Source organism: Chlorocebus sabaeus, chromosome X (genome assembly GCF_047675955.1).
Source record: "Chlorocebus sabaeus isolate Y175 chromosome X, mChlSab1.0.hap1, whole genome shotgun sequence".
NCBI lineage: Eukaryota > Metazoa > Chordata > Mammalia > Primates > Cercopithecidae > Chlorocebus > Chlorocebus sabaeus.
Genome location: NC_132933.1, coordinates 22,828,920 through 22,836,607, shown reverse-complemented (window position 1 = coordinate 22,836,607; position 7,688 = coordinate 22,828,920).

The window sequence follows — 7,688 nt, the reverse complement described above, 5'->3', positions numbered from 1 at the left end:
CTCATTTATTCAATTATTGAAAAAATTTTTATTGAGAGCTTGCTATCCACAAACTAGTGTGTTCACACAAAAGCTTGTGCACAAGTAGTTTACAGCAGTATTGTTCATAATAGCCAAAATGTGGAAAAAATCCAAATGCCCATCAACTAATGAATGAATACATGAAATCAGGTCTATTCATACACTAGAATACAATGCAGCCATAAAAAGGAATGAAATACTGATACATGTTACAACAAGGATGAACCCTGAAAACATTATGCTAAGTGAAAGAAGTCAGACACAAAAGGCCATATGTAGTATGATTCAATTTATATGAAATATCCAGAATAGGCAAATTTATATAGAGTCAATGAATAGATTAGTAATTGCCAGGATCTGGAGGGAAGGGGCAATGAGAGTGATTGCTAATGGGTAGGGGCTTCTTTTCAGATATGATGAAAATGTTCTAAAATTGATTGTGGTGATGGCTACATGTTTCTGTGAATATACTAAAATCTATTAAATTTTAGACTTTAAAATTGTATGGTATATGAATTATATATCAATAAAACTGCTAAAAAAGAAGCCATTCCATATGTCATCTCCTTTGTCAAGCCTTTTCTGAGATCCTAGACAGGGTAGTCCCTTTTTCTGAATTCCTCTAGCACCACGTACACACCTCTACCATAGCACTTATGCCCCTGTATGAAAATTGTCTACTTACTTGACTATACTTGGCTCTAGAAGCTCCCCAAGGTCAAGGAACATGTTTTATCTATTTTCTACCTCTTACAATGTTTCCCTGTCCTGCCTCCACCCTGTTTTCCTCCCTTAATCTCTCTTTCCCTCCCTTCCTTCTTTTTTCAACCCAAATTTTTACTGAGCATCTACTGAGTGTAAAGGCACTATGCTAGGTATTTGGGACTACAGCGGTGACTAAAGCATGGTCCTTGTCCTAGTGCACTTACAATCTAGTAAGGAAGATAGACATTAAATGTGCATGATAAGTGTTAGGGAATAAAATCATTTAACTGGGAAGTCTGATCTAATCTGAAGAATTAGGGAAGAAACTCTCACGATGTGTTATTTTACCTGAAACTTGAATGACTAGTACAGATTAGTTGTCGGGGTAGAGAAACAGCATAGGGAATGCATTGAGGCTGGAAAAAGATTGACACCTTGGAACAAGTGAAGGAAGGGCAGTCTGGCTGAAATGATAGAAATGAAGGTATCAGGGGAGTGGAGTAGGTCATAGCTAACATAAGACTTGAGAGGAAGATAAAGGCTTTGTTGGCCAGACTGAAGAATTTACACTGTGTTCCACAGACTGTTTTTAAGTGTGTGTGTGTGTGTGTGTGTGTGTGTGTATTTTTCAAATGTTCATTGCAGCTGTTCACTTGGAGAATGTTTTGGAGAGAGCATAAGTATTACATTAGAATAATCCAGGCAAGTAATGATGGCGAGTAGGGTAATTGCAAGGGGTGTTGAGAAATGTGAATGAGAAGGGTTTGGGTCATAATATCAAAAGACACAATCCCAAAAGCCATAATCCCAATGTTGAAATCTTGAAAGACCACAATCTCTGAAGTCTGTAAAATGTCAAAAATCACATTGCCAAAAGATTGAAATCCTGACAAGATAATTCTGGGGAAAATAATTTTAAAATTATATTAAATACATGTATTTACATTTTAAAGGGTGATTTATTTGAGAACCACATGAAATCATGACAGAACACTTCATAGACTGGCCACTTTACACAATAAAATGGGTAAAAATAACGTGGATATTTTTGCAAACATAAGCACTCAGGTACACTAATGATAGTCACATGGGTATAAAAGTTAAGAGAAGAAGAAGCACATTCATAAAGAGAGCAAAAAGCAAAATATATAAATGCATATGACTATAGGTAGCAATTGTTTTCTCCCAGCTTTATAACTGTGGTCTTCTGAAATACTATGAGGGACAGCACAAGTCTTGACAAGATCATTCAAAAACTGCCATGGGTCACCACCGCATATACAGTTACCCAAAGAGCTGAGATCTCAAGAAATTTTACCTTTCACAAATGCATATATACAAAAAGGGCATCTCTTCATTTATTGAGGGAGTTTCAATGTTTTTACATACATACACAATGCTTATACTCAAAGTCAGGGTTGTGACAATGCAATTTTGTGGAGTCAAATTTGCCAAAAAAAAAAAAAAAAAAAAAACATACAACACATTAAAACTCTCTGAAATCTTTACACAATTATACTTTCAGTATTAGAAATGATGCAAATATGAAATACATAGCGTAGTGAATTGGCGCTGTGTGAGAAGGGACACAAGTCGTACATAATTGAATAATCTGACAAGGCAGATTTCTTGTATTTTTTGCCTGCATTTTCACTTCTATGATCTCTGAAACACTTGCTGCACTTGTATTTAGAGAGTGGTTGTGGCCTATGCATTTCCTAAGTATATGCTGTCCATTTAAAGCCTGATAATTTTTCAGCTGTTGCAATTAAATTATTTTCTGCTTTTGCAGCACCAATATTAATTAGCTTTTAAACTTTTATCTTTCACCATTAAGTAGCCTTGTATACTTCTCACAGCCTTTTTTACAAAGAAACATTTTTTTCAGGTCTCTTCTATTGTGTCATAAGAAGTACAACAAGAAGGAATGACATTTAGCTTCCCAATACTAAATCTGTATTAGTCAGGGTTCTCCAGAGGGACAGAACTGATAGGATACACTTACAAATACTCGAGAGAGAATTTATTAGGGAAACTGGCACCCATACATATCTCCTTAAGTCACACTTAATTTCCAAATAAAACCAATAACAAGGTAGTAGTTCCACCTAACATGATGCAAGTTATCCTATGTACAAACCAAAAATTCACTAATCTCTTCCCTAGAATTCAGCTTTCAGTGTTTCAGTATTTGGCATTTTAATCTTTCAGGATTATAATTTTCAGGCTTTTAGATGTTAGGGTTTTTAGACTTTAGGAATTTTGATCTTTCGGGATTCCAACATTTGGAATTATGGCATTTGGAATTGTGTCCTTCAGGATTATGATGATACTGTGTAATAGGTACAATCAATCAATTTAGTGTCTGACAGGATATGGAGAGTGAGCAAGGCCTCCAGAAAGATTCCTAGATATCTAGCTGGAGCAACTCAGTGAAAATGATGCCATTAATTTCAATAGACAATGCAGGGGAAGAGGTAGGTTTGGGAGTTATGTGGAAGTAAGGCTGTTTTTTGTTTTGTTTTGTTTTTGATGTGGCGACATGGAGGTACCTATTGGCAATTCAGGTAGAGAGGTTCAACAAGAATCAGTTGATGTGTATGGAGCGCAGGAAAGATCATGTCTGTGCTGGAGTTATAGATTTCAGAGTTGTTAACAAGTAAAGAGTAATTGAAGCCATGGACCTAGCTTATTCATCTTTGTATTTCCCACAGTACCTGGGGTGGTGTCTGACACAAAGTATTTGTTGAATATGAAGTAAGAAGATGTCAACCATAACCCCCTTCAAAGGGATGGTATATATAGGACTCCAGGTTGGTGTGCACAGCAGATACACATTAAGAGCTAATGTTTCTTGAGCCCATATTATGCATCAGTTACTTTCTAAGCCTCATGTCTTAATTGTCTCAGTAACACTATGGGGTAAGTATTATCACTATCTCTATTGTTCAAAAGGGGAAATGGAGACACGAGGAGGTCACACAGCAAGTGGTAGAGTTAGGATTTGAATCCAGACAGTCTGAGTGTAGAACGTATTATTTTAACTACTGTTGTATATTTCCACTCTAACTAGTACTTGAGGCCTAAGTTATTGGTTTGTTAATTGGTCAGTGTAGGCTGCTGTTCATGGTTGAAAATTCCTTTTCATGTCTTTCTCCTCTCTGGGTAGCACTTTTACCCCTATTCTCGACATTTTTGTGCTTGCCTCCCAATGCAGCCCATTGTTACTGGGATAACTAGATAACCACATTCAAAGGAATGAAATTAGACCTTGCAATGGTTTGAATGTGTCCCCCAAAAAGCATGTGTTGGAAACTTAATCTGCAATGCAACAAAACTGGTCGTGGAGCCTAATGGAAGATATTTAGATCATGAGGGTGGAGCCCTTATGAATGGATTAATGCTAATTATAAAAGGGGTTAAGGCTGTAGGTTTGATCTCTTGCTTTCTCTTGCCTTGTCTTGCCCTTCCACTTTCTGTCATGGGATGATATGGCAAGAAAGCTTTTGCCAGATGTCAGCCCCATGATCTTGGACTTCCTAGCTCTCAGATCTGTGAGGAAATAAATTTCTATTATTTATAAGTGATCCACTTTGTGGTATTCTGTTATAGCAGCACAAAACGGACCAGGACAGACCTCTACCACACACTATACACAAAAATTAACTCAAGATAAGTTAAATGCTTTTATGCAATAGCTAAAAATATAAAACTCTTAGAAGAAAATGTAGATGTAATCATCATTCTTCTGAATGTCAAGTCCATTTTCCCCAGCACCATTTGTTGAAAGGACTATTATTTTATTTAGTTGTCTTGACATCCTTGTCAAAAGCTTTTCAAAGTCCCTATGAATATCTCACTCCCTAGTTTTAACTTTTAAGATTTTTGGTCACTCTACAGTTTGCCTCAACTGTTGCTCGCCATCTTATGCAGCAGCAGAGTTAATAAACTGCTTGGAATTGTTTTTGATAAATGCCCTCAGGTGGAAGGCTTTTCACACTGGGAGAGTGCTGAATCAGGTTAAAAACACACAACCTTGCAAGTGGCATTTCCTGGGAACCACCAGACAGGTTAAATAATGTCAGTTCTCTGGGAATAATTCTTGGAAAGAGCTCCAGCTCCTTTCGGCTCTCTCTGGTGTCTGTCAGGCTGTTGGTTTTCACCATGAATGCAGATTATTATTCTTCAAGCCTACCATTGTGCTAGAGTGTAGGGAATTGGACTAGGACAAGTAAAAACACCACATTCTCACTCTTCTTACTGAGATTCAGCCATTTTTCTTGAATAAATGCACCTCAGATTGCTGTAAACTCTTGGATAATTTCTAGAGTTGTGAAAAATTTGCTTCTGACAATTTTTGCTAGTTTTCTCATTACTTTTATGGAGAAGAGGAGTTTTGGAGATTCCTACTCCGCCATTTTTCCCCTTTACTTTATCAAACATGGTTTCCTTTAGTTCTTTAAACACATTTCTGATGGCAGCACTAGAGTCTTTGTCAAATCCAACATCTGGGCCCACTCACAGATTGTTTCTGTTGCCTGCCTTTGTTCTATACATATGGTTGACTTTCTTCTGTTTCTTTAGTTGTCTCCTATTTTTTTGTTGAAAATTGGGCATTTTAGGTAACTTATTGCAGCAACTAGATATTGATTTCCCTTCTCTCTTTCCAAGGCTTCTTTTTGCCATTATTTGCTTGTTTAGTGACTTGATTAAACTATTTTAGTGAAATCAATTTCTTCCTCAGTGTGAAGACTTCAGTGTTGATCTTCAGAGAACACAGCCTTGGGCATGTGCACCATCACCCTGGGATGCCAGTGGTTTTATTGGACCTCTCTTTCTCCATCTCTCTGTCAAGCTATGTGCATTGTTTGGAATCATACCCAACTGTGAAGTTTCACTACTTGCTGGGTGATTGCTTTATTGTTTTTGACAAAGTCCTGGGATATAAATTGTTTCACAGATAAATCCAGTTGAATCTAGGACCCTTTTCACAGATAGTACTTGAGGCAAGTCTTTGAGGTTTGTTCAGATCTCAGGAGGGTTCATCTTTGCTGTCTCCTTCTCTGGTTCTCTCTGGTAAGCTAGTATGCCTATGTTTTAAGTTGTTGATCTTAATTAAGAGAATTCCCAGCCTCTCCTTAATTGCTTATCCCAAAATATCCATTGTTTTTGAAAGTGCCCTTAGGTTTGAACTTCTACAGTCTCTTTCAAACAAAGTTATTTACTTTAGGGAGAGCTTCAGAGCTGCTGTCCTTTTGACCTGCCTCTGCTGCTGAGCCAAAATCTCTGAGCCACAACTCCAGAGCTGAGTGCAAGGACAGTGGCCCACTTTTCTTGGAATGATATTCATGCTTTATGATGAGGCTGTTTGGCAGGGGCAGTAGACTCTGGTTTTCTCAGCTTGCCTCTCTCAGTGTTGAACCTCTGCCCTATGAGTGAGATGGGGGCAAGGAAAATTAGTGCCCCAGTATTCTTATCCTTTCATAGCTGAGGGTAGAGCCTCTGCCCTATGATTGTGTCTGGGTGGAGAAAGGAATATGTCAGCATTTTACTTGGCTACACTAATCTCTGCAACTCATGGTGAAGTGGTGGGGGTGATGATAAATACTGGTGGCTTGCCCTCCTGGTGAGATATTGAGTCACTTGACTGGGAGCTGAAGGGAGAGGAAGCCTTGTCTTCTTGACCTTATGCACCCATAATGAAGTTTCTTTCATGCTTAGCTGGGGAGGGGAGATGGAAGGAATGGGTTATGGCTGAAGTGCAACAAACTCCTGCTGTTATTGTCAAGATTTAGTAGATTTTCTTAAATAAATATTTCTTCACTTGCCGTCTTGCCTTAGGACAATTTTGAAAGACTTTTAAATGGTTGTTTGTTTTAAAAATAACTTTTATCAGTTATACTTGTTTTACTTGCAAGTGAATATCTTTGTTGTCATATACTTTTTTGATGCCTGCTTTTCTCTATAACCTGAGGAAGATTCTGAATTCCAGAAAAACACCATTTGCAGTTGTCAACGCTATAATACATTGTGCCTGTATAATATCATCCCTAGACAATGTTCCCAAATAGATATTAAGTTCTTAGAGGAGAAGGACTGGATTTAATACAAACATGACACCCTGTATACTTAATGGACCCAAAGAATTCATCTAAAGAATGATGCACAAACAGTTAGCTGTATCTTCTATTTAAAAATGACCTCAACAATGGAGCATAACTCCCATCCCTGAAGTCTAGGCGCTGTGTAGTAACTTTCCATACATTATGGAAAGATGAGAAAGAGCAGCCTTACAATAGACAAACTTTAAAAAAAATTTTTTTTTTATTATACTTTATGTTCTAGGGTACATGTGCATGACATGCAGGTTTGTTACTTATGTATACATGGGCCATGTTGGTGTGCTGCACCCATTAACTAATGTCATTTACATTAGGTATAACTCTTAATGGTATCCCTCCCCCCTCCCACCACCCCACAACAGGCTCCGGTGTGTGACGTTCCCCTTCCTGTGTCCAAGTGATCTCATTGTTCAATTCCCACCTATGAGTGAGAACACGTGGTGTTTGGTTTTCTGTTCTGGTGATAGTTTGCTGAGAATGATGGTTTCCAGCTGCATCCAAGTCCCTACAAAGGACACGAACTCATCCTTTTTATGACTGCATAATATTTCATGGTGTATATGTGCCACATTTTCTTAATCCAGTCTGTCATTGATGGACATTTGGGTTGGTTCCAAGTCTTTGCTATTGTGAATAGTGCCACAATAAACATACATGTGCATGTGTCTTTATAGCAGCATGATTTATAATGCTTTGGGCATATACCCAGTAATGGGATGGCTGGGTCAAATGGTATTTCTAGTTCTAGATCCTTGAGGAATCGCCACACTGTCTTCCACAATGGTTGAACTAGTTTACAGTCCCACCAACAGTGTGAAAGTGTTCCTATTTCTCCACTTC